At 44.3% G+C, this 13,932-nt stretch overlaps 1 long non-coding RNA gene across 2 annotated transcripts in view; it reads left to right on the forward strand.

Moving 5' to 3' along the window:
- LOC137557556 (uncharacterized) overlaps positions 1–13,932 on the forward strand; it is a 44,902-nt gene that overhangs the window by 21,858 nt on the left and 9,112 nt on the right. For both annotated transcript variants that reach the window (XR_011029591.1, XR_011029590.1), the window contains exons 4-6: positions 4,534–4,670; positions 7,258–7,395; positions 10,752–10,940. This is a non-coding gene — a long non-coding RNA (uncharacterized lncRNA). The remainder of the gene's footprint in view (positions 1–4,533; positions 4,671–7,257; positions 7,396–10,751; positions 10,941–13,932) is intronic.

Consider the following 13,932-nt stretch of genomic DNA (forward strand, 5'->3'; position numbering starts at 1 on the left):
CTTTTGACTCTGTAAACTATCTTTTATATTCCAGTTTCTCTTTTCCCTAGGCAGTGAGACGTGTGTGTCTTTATATCATTACTTAAAGGGAACCTAAACTGAGAAGGATATGGATGTTTCCTTTTAAAACAATACCAGTTGCCTGGCAGTCCTGCTGAGCTCTGTGGCTGCAGAAGTGGCTGAATCGCACACCTGAAACAAGCATGCAGCTAATTCAGTCAGAGCACCTGATCTGCATGCTTGTATTAGAGACACAGAATAAGGAGAGTCAAGCAACGGGTATTTTTTTTTAAAGTAAAAAATACAAATCCTTCTCAGTTTAGGTTCCGTTTAATGTTGTATTTTTACCTCTATTTGTTGTACAGGTCTCCATATTAAGTTGGTTCTTTATACAGTGGCTTGCAAAAGTATTCAGCCCCATTGAAGTTTTCCACATTTTGTCACATTACTGCCACAAACATGAATCCATTTTATTGGAATTCCACGTGAAAGACCAATACAAAGTGGTGTACATGTGAGAAGTGGAACGAAAATCATACATGATTCCAAACATTTTTTTTACAAGTAAATAACTGCAAAGTGGAGTGTACATAATTATTCAGCCCCCCTGAGTCAATACTTTGTAGAACCACCTTTTGCTGCAATTACAGCTGCCAGTCTTAGGGTATGTCTCTACCAGCTTTGCACATCTAGAGACTGAAAATCCTTGCCCATTCTTCTTTGCAAAACAGCTCCAGCTCAGTCAGATTAGATGGACAGCGTTTGTGAACAGCAGTTTTCAGATCTTGCCACAGATTCTCGATTGGATTTAGATCTGGACTTTGACTGGGCCATTCTAACACATAGATATGTTTTGTTTTAAACCATTCCATTGTTGCCCTGGCTTTATGTTTAGGGTTGTTGTCCTGCTGGAAGGTGAACCTCCGCCCCAGTCTCAAGTCTTTTGCAGACTCAGGGAGGTCTTCTTCCAAGATTGCCCTGTATTTGGCTCCATCCATCTTCCCATCAACTCTGACCAGCTTCCCTGTCCCTGCTGAAGAGAAGCACCCCCAGAGCATGATGCTGCCACCACCATATTTGACAGTGGGGATGGCGTGTTCAGAGTGATGTGCAGTGTTAGTTTTCCACCACACATAGCGTTTTTCATTTTGGCCAAAAAGTTCAGTTTGGTCTCATCTGACCAGAGCACCTTCTTCCACATGTTTGCTGTGTCCCCCACATGGCTTGTGGCAAACTGCAAACGGGACTTCTTATGCTTTTCTGTTTACAATTGCTTTCTTCTTGCCACTCTTCCATATAGGCCAATTTTGTGCAGTGCATGACTAATAGTTGTCCTATGGACAGATTCCCCCACTTGAGCTGTAGATCTCTGCAGTTCGTCCAGAGTCACCATGGGCCTCTTGACTGCATTTCTGATCAGCGCTCTCCTTGTTCGTCCTGTGAGTTTAGGTGGACGGCCTTGTCTTGGTAGGTTTACAGTTGTGCCATACTCCTTCCATTTCTGAATGATCGCTTGAACAGTGCTCCGTGGGATGTTCAAGGCTTTGGAAATCTTTTTGTAGCCTAAGCCTGCTTTAAATTACTCAATAGCTTTATCCCTAACCTGTCTGGTGTGTTATTTGGACTTCATGGTGCTGTTGCTCCCAGTATTCTCTTAGACAACCTCTAAGGCTGTCACAGAGCAGCTGTATTTGTACTGACATTAGATTACACACAGGTGCACTCTATTTAGTCATTAGCACTCAACAGGCAATGTCAATGGGCAACTGACTGCACTCAGACCAAAGGGGGCTGAATAATTATGCACACCCCACTTTGCAGTTATAGATTTGTAAAAAAAAATGTTTGGAATCATGTATGATTTTCGTTCCACTTCTCACATGTACACCACTTTGTATTGGTCTTTCATGTGGAATTCCAATAAAATTGATTCATGTTTGTGGCAGTAATGTGACAAAATGTGGAAAACATCAAGGGGGCCGAATACTTTTGCAAGCCACTGTATATAAAAATAGCTGATCTAAGCCCGTTTAATGGGACCCTGACCTAAAAAAATAAAGGAAATTGGTACTTACCTAGGGCTTTCTGCAGCCCACAGTAGGTCGGGAGGTCCCCCGGCGTGATCCTGGCTCCTCTCCCGGTCCCTCCGCCGCATACAGCACCGCCGACACCCGGGTCGGGCTCCCACTTCCTGAACCGGGACGCTCTTTGTGGTGACGTCGGCCGCTGCACGTAATCACGGCGGGCGGCGTGACAGTACTGCGCATGCATGGTTAAATCGCGCATGTGCGGTACTGTCACGCCGGCCGGTGTGATGACGTGCAGCGGCCGACGTCACCACAAAGAGCGTACCTGTTCAGGAGGTGGGAGCCCGACACCCGGCCCGGGTGTCTGCGGTGCTGTATGCAGCGGAGGGACCGGGAGAGGAGCCAGGACCACGCCGGGGGACCTTCCGACCTACTGTGGACTGCAGAAAGCCCCAGGTAAGTACCAATTTCCTTTATTTTTTGAGCTCTGAGTCCCTTTTTAGTAATAGCCTCTAGGTCTGTCACTGCCGCAGCATTACAGCGTACTTGCGCCCGTCCGCCACACGCGCACTCTGGCCCGTCGTGCATCCTGTCCCAACGGCTGTTAGTGCTGGACATGTGCTGTAGCACAAAAGCACTGACATAGGGACGTGGGACACAGGGAAATTATGTGTGTGTGTGTATGTATATGTGTGTGTGTGTGTGTGTGTGTGTATATGTAAAGAGATTCCTAATTAAATTCATAATGTGCAGAATGTTTAAAGGGACACTTAAGCCAGAAAAATGAGTTTTACTCACCTGGGGCTTCTACCAGCCCCCTGCAGCAGTCCTGTGCCCTCGCAGCCACTCACTAATTCTCTGGTCCCCTGCTGCCAGCTAGTTTCGTTTTTGCCGACAGGCCCGGCCATGCGTAGCTTTCTCTGCATTCCCGACTGTAATTAGCGCTATTGCGGACCGCAAAGCGTACAAAGATACGCGTTGCCGCATTACCTACGCATGGATATGCGGCAATACGTATTTTTGTATGCGTTGCGGTCCACAATAGCGCTAATTACAATCGGGAATGCGGAGAAAGCTACACGTGGCTAGTCCTGTCGGGCCCGTCGGCAAAAACGAAACTAGCTGGCAGCGGGGGACCAGAGGATTAGTGAGTGGCTGCGAGGGCACAGGACTGCTGAAGGGGGCTGGTAGAAGCCCCAGGTGAGTAAAACTCATTTTTTTTCTGGTTTAAGTGTCCCTTTAACCACTTTGAATCCCTTGCTACGCTTATCTACTCCCCACAAAACTTCATCTGAAGCTCAGGGGAGTAGATAGGCGTACTTGTGGTAAACAGTGTGCTGTATGCCCAATAAGCTATCTGATTACAGTGTTCTCCCCAGAAATCTTTTCCAGCCGGGTGGCAAGAAAAAGTAGCCGGGTGGCAAGAAAAAGTAGCCGGGTGGGGCGTGATAACAGAATGCTGGGCCGGCGCTTCTCTGCAATACAGCAGAGGAGAAGATGAGCCGATGACAGCCGGGTGGTCACCAAAACTAGCCGGGTGGGACAAGATGAGAGAATGCAGGGCTGGCACTTCTCTGCTTACAGCAGAGGAAGAGATTAGCCAATGACAGCTGGGTGGTCACCAAAACTAGCGGGTGGAGCACCTGGGGAGAACACTGTGATTATGTATATAGGGTATCATTTTAACCGTGACAAGTGAGAGAATAGATTTTGTGTTGTTTGACAACTGAGGGCTAAGTCATGTGATTGTTTTTACCGGAAAACTGAATGAAAAGCAATAAAACTGTTATTTTCATGTACTCTGTACCCCCAAATAAATACTTGTAAAAAAAAAACAAAAGTGACAGCATTGAAAAGAGAATACATAGTTACCCTAGGGACTTAGCTTTTAAAATATGTATGCCATGAGAGTGTATTACTGTTAAGCATGAAGATAAGGGCTTTTAATTACTGATAGAGTACAATGAGAAAACAAAAAACACAAACCAGAAACTAATATATTATCGCCATACATTGTACTAGGAACATTATTTAAATGTTGAGATAACCAGGACAAATTAGCAAATACAATGTGTGGGTTTTACCTATGGTAACATTGTTTATTTGAAAACTATAGTGGATGGAAATGTAGAAATAGTGTATTTTTTCTTTTTTTTTTTCTCATTTTTCCCTTTAAAATGCACAGATAATAACATAATTACTAAAAGCAAATATCACCCTCACAAACCATAATTTGTGGCAAAAAAACAAGATATAGATCATTTACATCTGATGAGTAGCAATAAAGTTATTGGTGAATGAATGGGAGGAGCGCTGAAATGTGAAAATTGCTTTGGTTTTTAAGCCAAAAACCCTGTGGTGCTGAAGTGGTTAAGGAAAGTAACCTGATTTGAAGAGAGTGGGAAAAAATAACGTGACACACTTTCAGCAACTCAAGTTTATTGTCTGCCGTTCACCTGAGAATAGAAATATTGGTACAAATGACTGTTTGTTTTTTCATCTTCAGAGACCTGAAACCCCGATTATCCTCTCGGATAACTTTGGCCATGTGAAAATCTTAGACTTTGGCTTGGCTGTGACCTTATGTTTGGAGGATTTGTGGCCATAGATGTGGCTGGATTTCCTCATTAGAAGATCCCAAAGGTAAGAATTTTGTTCCCCATCAGATTGTTGTGCTACAGGATGTCCCTAAGTTACAAACACCCAAGTTACAGACATCTCTTACTTATGAACAGGGGATAGCGCTGGATCCCAGGGAAACGAGTAAATGCTGGTCTGCTGCAGATCTCTGTGCACTATGATTTATGAAAATGTGCAAAAACATTGCACCGCTTTTAACCCCTAAAATCCGGAAATAATCACCGCCTGGGTGGTTAAAGAACAACTGAGAGGTATATGGAGGCTGCCATATCTATTTCCTTTTAAACCATGCACATTGCCTGACTGTCCTGCCGATCCGCTGCCTCTAATAAGTTTGACTACATTTGCCGCATGGTTATTTTGGGTGTGTTTATTCAGGTACTACTGATGTATAACAGATCAGCTGGAGGCCAGGAAACTGACATTGTTTAAAATATGGGAACCTCCATATCCCAACAGGTCAGTTGTCGTTGGAGAGGAAACAGGCGAGTGAAGTGTGGAGAGGCCTCACATGGCTCTGTAAGGGACAATTCATCTTGTTGCTGGTCGGCCCCAGCAGCAGGGGGAGCGGGTATAGTAGTTACAACTCACCTTCTGCCGCCAATCCCCTGCAGCCTCTAACTCCTCCCAGGCATCCATCGCGTTGGTAACAGCGCCCCCCTTTGATGACGTGACCGCTTGTCATCACAGGGGGCGCTGTTACCAATGCGATGGACACCTGGGAGAGATTTTAGAGGCTGCGGGGGGTCGGCGGCGGAAGGTGAGTTATAACTACTATGACTGCTCTCCCCCACCGCTGCTAGGCACCTACCGATCTAACCTATACTGGGGGCACTTGCCTATCTATCCTATATTGGGGCAACTGTACTGGCTACCTATACTGGGGGCACCTACCTATCTAACCTATACTGGGAGCAACTGTACTGGCTACCTATATTGGACGCACCCACCTACCTATCTAGGTTAGATAGGGGGCACCTACCTATCTAACCTATACTGGGGGCAACTATATTGGCTACCCTATACTGGAGCACCTACGTAGCTAACCTATACTGGGGGCAACTATGCCTGGCTACCTATACTGCGGGGGACCTATAGCTGGCTCACCTATACTGCGGGGGATTATTACACTCTCGCCCTGCATGCACTCTAGCCTTGAGACGGAACATACTTGTCATTCAGTTTTCTGCGCGTGTTTTTCTGCACACCAAGTGTGTTTCTAAGTAGTGCTTTTTTTCACAGCAGCTAATGTAAATGATAGATAACTGACAAAATGTGCAAAATCATGATGCAGAATGTCAATGCTTTTTTCACGCACAGAAAAAAACGAAGTGTGAACTAGCCCATAGATTAACATCAGTTCTCAGTTTTTCTGTGCAGAAAATGCGTACGAAAACAGTCAGGTGTGTCCCCTGCCTTAAACTGCCCTGTTGCTGGTAAGTATTTACTGTGTAACTCTTGATAGCAAGCAGAAAACAAACTGCGGCGCTCAAATTGCTGACAATAGTGAGTGAAAAGGTACTAATCCCGCCACATCCTTGTCTGTATGGACCTCTGTGTCCAGGAAGTGCTCTGCATAACAGGAAGAAAACCATTCAATACGTTCCTCTTGCTGGCCTATGTCTGTATTGCATGGTGTGGCTTTCCCCTTCACTTATTCGCTCATTGACTTGCTCCCATTCTATCGATAAGTAATGTAATAGGAATGTGACCTGTAACCACGGCACAAATAGAAGCCTCAAGCAATGGAAGGTGCACGCCTCTTGGCTGTTTACTTGAAACGTATTTACTGTGTAATCCTGAATGCAGGTGAACTGCATCAATTTGTGGAGAGATTTCATCAAAATGATTGCAACAAGTTGCTAACCACTACTCATAGAAAGCAGTCTGCAGGCAATATACAATTACAGTATAATCTCATGATAAACTTTGGCATACGTAAACATTTGGGTATAGTAAACTGCCTCTCCAGGTCCCGGCCAAAGTCCATTATAAGTCTGATAGCAACGGCTGGTATGGTGAACTCGGATATAATAAATATTTGGGTATAGTAAACTAGTTTTTTGGCCCCTACATGATGCTGACTCTGGATATAGTGAACAGTGGGCAGTGCAAGTGTGAAACCAATGATCTTAGCTGCTTTCTTCACGATGACAGGTCAGATGATGCCTGAATGGGTTGCAATGAAGAGTGCCCCTGTTAATCTTTAGTAATGATGCACATTTGGTGTATGGACTACAAGGTCTAGAATACCTTAGGGCTACATAACCAGGCAACACAAATCTCAGGCTGGACAAATCGCAGCATGCAAGTGTGATGGGGGAGTGCATGCGGCCGGCCTGCGCTGACTGGTGAAGCGAACAGGGCTACTACCGGACAACACAGGAGGACGACAGCTAGGGAGCGATCTGCGTGGAGGGGGCCCCAGGTATGTAAAAAATGTTGTACCCTGTAAACATTAAACCGCTCATCTGTAGAAATATTTGTTTTGTTTTTTTCTTGCAACACACTCTCAGCAACTCAAATATGTTATCTGCTGTTCAACTGAGACTGGAAATATTTGTAGAAATAACCGGCTTTGTTTTCGCAGAGACCTGAAACCCCGGAGTATCTTATCAGATAACTTTGGCCATGTGAAAATCTCAGATTTTGGCTTGGCTTTGACCATATGTTTGGAGGATTTGTGTCCATGGCCTTTGCTGGATTACCTCATTACAGGATCCTAAAGGTGAGGGTTATGCTTCCCATACCACATTTTTGCACTACAGGGAGTCCCTGTTTAGCCGACACACAAAGCAGGCTGTGCTTTACTCCTTTTTCACCCAGTAGGATCCCCAGTGGGTTGGTAACGTCACCACATTGCCTGAAAGTGGGGAGCAAACAGATAAGCAAGAATGAAGACTCCTTACATGCAGCTGCTAGGAACTTAGAAATAGTAAAAGTTTGAGTTTTTTTTTCCTCAGATGGGCCAGGGAGAGCTGCCATGTATTCCTGTACTTTTATGTAACATCGGTTGTCTACTTTGGTGGTTTACTCGATAGCACTCTCTCCTTCAGTGCTAGTATTCCCAGTTGAAATCGTTAAAATGAGTGTATGGAGTACTTATGGAAGTAGCGGTTATGTAGGTAACACACATTAGTGTAACGAGTGGTACTCTAGTTATGTAATGTGTTAGGGCTGATGCACACCAAGAGCAGTGCTGAGCATTTTTTTAAAAAATGCTTGGGGATAGAAAACCGCTTGGCTAATGTATTTCAATGGGCTGGTGCACACCAGAGCGGCTTGTTTTTCCCCCAAACGCAAACTCTGGTCCTGCAGCAATTTTTAGATTTCTGAGGAGTTTCTGCCTCAATGTACAAGTATAGGAAAGTGGAAAACTGCACTCTGATCTAGCGTTTTCAGACGTTTTTCAAGCGTTTTTGTTACAGAAGCTGTTCAGTTACAGCTTTACTGTAATAAAATATTAAAATCTGCTACACAAAAACATTCTAAAAAACGTTAGGCATGTTTAGAAACTCGCTCTAAACATGCCTAGAATCACTCTGAAAAAAGAGCTTCAAAAACCGCTAGCGTTTGCAGATCCACTAGCGGCTTTTGGTGTGCACTGGCCCATACTTAAAGGGATACTGTAGGGGGGTCGGGGGAAAATGAGTTGAACTTACCCAGGGCTTCTAATGGCCCCCCGCAGACATCCTGTACCCACGCAGCCACTCACCGATGCTCCGGCCCCGCCTCCAGTTCACTTCTGGAATTTCAGACTTTAAAGTCTGAAAACCACTGCGCCTGCGCAGCTGCATCCTCGCTCCCGCTGATGTCACCAGGAGTGTATTGCACAAGCCCAGTATGGTCTTTGGTCTGCGCAGTATGCTCCTGGTGCCATCAGCGGGAGCGAGGACACGGCAATGCAAGCGCAGTGGTTTTCTGACTTTAAAGTCAGAAATTCCAGAAGTGAACCGGAGGCGGTGCCGGAGAATCTGTGAGTGGCTGCACGGGCACAGGATGTCTGCGGGGGACCGTTAGAAGCCCCGGGTAACTTCAACTCATTTTCCCCCGACCCCCCTACAGTATCCCTTTAAGCAACAGGTGCGACCACTAAAGTTGAGCTATTTGCAGTGTGTGCTATTTTAATTGGTGAATTATCCCCAGTGTGTGTGGAGTATATATGACCACCATGGGCTTGTGTGGATTTTGACTTGGTATTTTGGTTTCCTCCCACATCCCAAAAAACATAGGTTAAATGTCCCCCCCCCCCCCCTACATTTTTTATATTTGAGGTTTGCTTGGGGTGCTGGCAGACATAGGCTGCTCTTAATTCACAGGAGTCTTTATGTCAGTATAAATAGTTGATCACCAATATTCTCCAGCAGTCTTAGGCAGCCTCCTCAGACTATCAGCCAGCAATTATAGGTGACCCCAAATTTCTGCCAAGTAGCTCCCTGTATCCACCAGCAATCACATCAGCCTCCCCATACCTGCCAGTATTAGTAACACCAAATATTTTACAGTAGTCATAAATGGTGCCTCCCAGTGTGTAGCTGCAGTCATATGAGCCTTCCTAAATCTACCAGTAGTGATAGCTAACCCCTAATATTTTTCTGCAGTCTTGGAGGCTTCTAGAGCACGTTATTTTATGTGAACAGTAGACAGCGGTGTACCGTTAGCGTACCTGAAATATAGGTGAATTGCAGAAGATCCAGGCAGTACAGGAGGTCGGTGAGGGAACGATATATACACAGTGGTTTGCAAAAGTATTCGGCCCCTTTGACGTTTTCCACATTTTGTCATATTACTGCCACAAACCTGAATCAATTTTATTGGAATTCCATGTGAAAGACCAATACAAAGTGGTGTACACATGGTAAGTGGAACGAAAATCATACATGATTCCAAACATTTTTTTTTTTACAAATAACTGCAATGGGCGGTGTGTGTAATTATTCAGCCCCCTTTGGTCTGAGTGCAGTCAGTTGCCCATAGACATTGCCTTATCTGTCAGTCAGTAGAAAGAAGCAGGAGGCGGCACTAGTTGCTGAATGGCACCTTTGCGGGGGTCAGTGGTCAAAGCTAGTATGTGCCTCCGGTAAATAGGGCATATATCCAATACAGTAGAAGAGTAGATCCGGGCACCAATACACTGCGAATTCCACTTTTATTTCATCCCACACACAGACAGATACAAGAGCATGGGGCTGGTCTCCAGCCCCATGCTCTTGTATCTGTCTGTGTGTGGGATGAAATAAAAGTGGAATTCGCAGTGTATTGGTGCCCGGATCTACTCTTCTACTGTATTAGACATTGCCTTATGAGTGCTAATGACCAAATAGAGTGCACCTTTGTGTAATCTAATGTCAGTACAAATACAGCTGCTCTGTGACGGCCTCAGAGGTTGTCTAAGACAATATTGGGAGCAACAACACCATGAAGTCCAAAGAACACACCAGACAGGTCAGGGATAAAGTTATTGAGAAATTTAAAGCAGGCTTAGGCTACAAAAGGATTTCCAAAGCCTTGACAAAATGTGGAAAACTTCAAGGGGGCCGAATACTTTTGCAAACCACTTATACTACTTCTTATATCTAGGGAGGAGGGAGTGATGCACATATTTTAAAGTGTACCCTAGGCAGTTAAAAAGGAAAAAAAAAAAGTAGCTTACTTAAGTAGATGGAAGCTCCCCCCACAGATGCTGCGCAGAACATATCCTACGAGTTTATTGGATATATTCTTGTGGCCATGCTCCCTGCCGTATTGCACCTGCACAAGTATATCTGCTTCTGCACAATAAGCAGAAGCTTTCACAGAGTCCCAGGCAGCGGTGTTGTTGTTCAGGAGAACATCGGAAACCCTCTTAGGTAAGTAGGAGATGGGCTAATCCAAAACCCGTCAGATCTGTTTTGTTTCTGCTAACAGTGAGCGACAGGAACATGGTGTATAAAAGTAATGTATAGTGCATTTTATTCTGGAGAAAAATGTACATTGTATATGTATTTTAAACTTTACATTTTTTTTGTGATAGTGGCCTTTAAATCATATTCTCATAAGTAACAGAAATTCTAATCACGGGTTATAAATTTTTGTATTTTTTAGAAAATGATCAGAAGGCACAACATTGTCCTCTCAAATAGTGACTTAAATAAAGTCCTGCCCCAGAGCCAGAGAGGCAACCTGGTGATATTCCAGCACCCTCGCTGTCTGTTCTCCAAGTACAGAAGCTGTGGAGTGACCTGAAGAGGAGGCACAGACAGTTCGCAGCTGAAAACAAGCAGGACCACAAAAGTAAAAACAAACCCTCTTCCTCCCCCCCCCCCCCCCCCCATTGTGATGCATGCTTTGACACACACATGAACTTAATTGACATTTCAATCTTAATCCATAGGCTTTGTTTGGGATTTGGCCCACTAAATGCTGTAGTGTATGCTGTAATTTAGCGAGCAATCGGCTATAATTCATTACCAATATGTTTTAATGGGTTTAGTGTAAAACCAGTCATCAAACTTGCTTATCCATCTCTTTATGGACTTTGCTTTTTCCAATGGTGTGCAGTCATTTAGGAACGTAAATTAGTTGTTCCCATAACTGTCACCACTAAGAATGGAACATGAGATTGTCCTGAATGTCTAGGTACTCTAAAGCAGTGTTTCTCAACATTTTATTGGTATGTACCCCTTTTAAAACCCTGTACTCACCAAGTACCCCCTAGCATAGTAAACCGTATCACAAGTACCCCTTGACAAATATATATTTAATCGTAGTACATGATAATTGGTTCTAAACAATTTCCTAGCATTTACTATTGCTTTTAATTAGCTAAAATACTACTTTTGTGTTGTTTAAATAAGATTTATAATACTCTAAAACTCGAAATTTGTTATTCTTGGTTAGGTATGTCAAGCCTGAGTACCCCCTGGAACCATCAGAAGTACCCCCAGGGGTACGCATACCACACGTTGAGAACTTAGGCTCTAAAGCATACAGAGGCATGCAAAGGGAGCAGTGAGCCCCTGCTACCTTCCCTTATCACCCATTTGGACATAAGGGGTTTTGGTCAGGCTAAGTAGCTGTAACCTGTGCTTGTGCTAGCGTAACAATAGTAGGGCATGCAGTTAAGATCAAGTGGGGCTTATCTAACATCATAGGAACCATCCAGGAGTATATCGGTAGCACATGGAAGCATATGGGTGGAGGGAGAGGCCGCAGGTGCATCACCAACTGCAGGAACAAAACGGCTACAGTAAAATCAAGTCTATGAGGCAATGCAACTAGTCTGTAAAAAGTGACCTCATACATTTGTGTGCATAACGCAATAAAGGATCCTGTGGTTGGCTTACAAAAAGGAAAGCAAGTCCTAGACCTAAAACGTAGCGATTTGATTATAGGAGCCGCCTCCTCAAAGTAGTAGGGCCCCTAAGTCTAGCAACACTGTAAACATCAGATAGAACCAGAGATCAATGCGGAGGTTACTAGTTACTACATTAGCTTGCCACTGGCCGCCGTGTGCTATTGCCACCGCCCTCCTTTAGCCCGGAGATCAATGAATGGGAACACAGTTCCCATTCATTGATCTAAGTCCCCATATGAAACGACGCCGTCTATGAGACTGCTCCGTCGTGATAGGGACATCATTTAAATGGTGTAATAACCGGGACAAATGGGCAAATAAAATACGTGGGTTTTAATTACGGTAGCATGTATTATTTTAAAACTATAATGTCCGATAATTGAGAAATAATGTTTTTCCCATTTTTTTCCTTAATATTCCAGCGGAAAAAACAAGATATACAGTGGTTTGCAAAAGTATTCGGCCTCCTTGAAGTTTTCCACATTTTGTCACATTACTGCCACAAACATGAATCAATTTTTTTGGAATTCCACATAAAAGACCAATACAAGTGGTGTACACGTGAGAAGTGGAACGAAAATCCATACATGATTCCAAACATTAAAAAAAAAAAATAACTGCAAAGTGGGGTGTGCATAATTATTCAGCCCCCTGAGGCAATACTTTGTAGAACCACCTTCTGCTTCAACTTCAGCTGCCAGTCTCTACCAGCTTTGCACATCTAGAGACTGAAATCCTTGCCCATTCTTCTTTGCAAAACCGCTCCAGCTCAGTCAGATTAGATGGACAGCGTTTGTGAACAGCAGTTTTCAGATTTTGCCAAATATTCTCGATTGGATTTAGATCTGGACTTTGACTGGGCCATTCTAACACATGGATATGTTTTGTTTTAAACCACTCCATTGTTGCCCTGGCATTATCTTTAGGGTTGTTGTCCTGCTGGAAGGAGAACCTCCGCCCTAGTCTCGTCTTTTGCAGACTCCAAGAGGTTTTCTCCCAAGATTGCCCTGTGTTTGGCTCCATCCATCTTCCCATCAACTCTGACCAGCTTCCCTGTCCCTGCTGAAGAGATGCACCCCCGAGCATGATGCCGCCACCACCATATTTGACAGTGGGGATGGTGTGATCAGAGTGATGTGCAGTGTTAGTTTTCCGCCACACATATCGTTTTGCATTTTGGCCAAAAAGTTCCATTTTGGTCTCATCTGACCAGAGCACCTTCTTCCACATGTTTGCTACGTCCCCCACATGGCTTGTGGCAAACTGCAAACGGGACTTCTTATGCTTTTCTGTTAACAATGGCTTTCTTCTTGCCCCTATGGAAGCATAAAGGCTAACTTTGTGCAGTGCACGACTAATAGTTGTCCTATGGACAGATTCCCCCACATGAGCTGTAGATCTTTGCAGCTCGTCCAAAGTCGCCATGGGCCTCTTGGCTGCATTTCTGATCAGCGCTCTCCTTGTTCGGCCTGTGAGTTTAGGTGGACGGCCTTGTCTTGGTAGGTTTACAGTTGTGCCATACTCCTTCTATTTCTGAATGATCACTTGAACAGTGCTCCGTGGGATGTTCAAGGCTTTGGAAATCTTTTTGTAGCCTAAGCCTGCTTTAAATTTCTCAATAACTTTATCCCTGACCTGTCTGGTGTGTTCTTTGGACTTCATGGTGTTGTTGCTCCCAATATTTTCTTAGACAGCTTCTGAGGCCGTCACAGAGCAGCTGTATTTGTACTGACATTCGATTACACACAGGTGAACTTTATTTAGTCATTCAGGCAATGTGTATGGGCAACTGACTGCACTCAGACCAAAGGGGGCTGAATAATTACGCACACCCCACTTTGCAGTTATTTGTAAAAAAAAAAATGTTTGAAATCCTGTATGATTTTTGTTTTACTTCTCACGTGTACACCACTTTGTATTGGTCTTTCA

Source organism: Hyperolius riggenbachi, chromosome 1, assembly GCF_040937935.1.
Source record: "Hyperolius riggenbachi isolate aHypRig1 chromosome 1, aHypRig1.pri, whole genome shotgun sequence".
Classification (NCBI taxonomy): Eukaryota; Metazoa; Chordata; class Amphibia; order Anura; family Hyperoliidae; genus Hyperolius; species Hyperolius riggenbachi.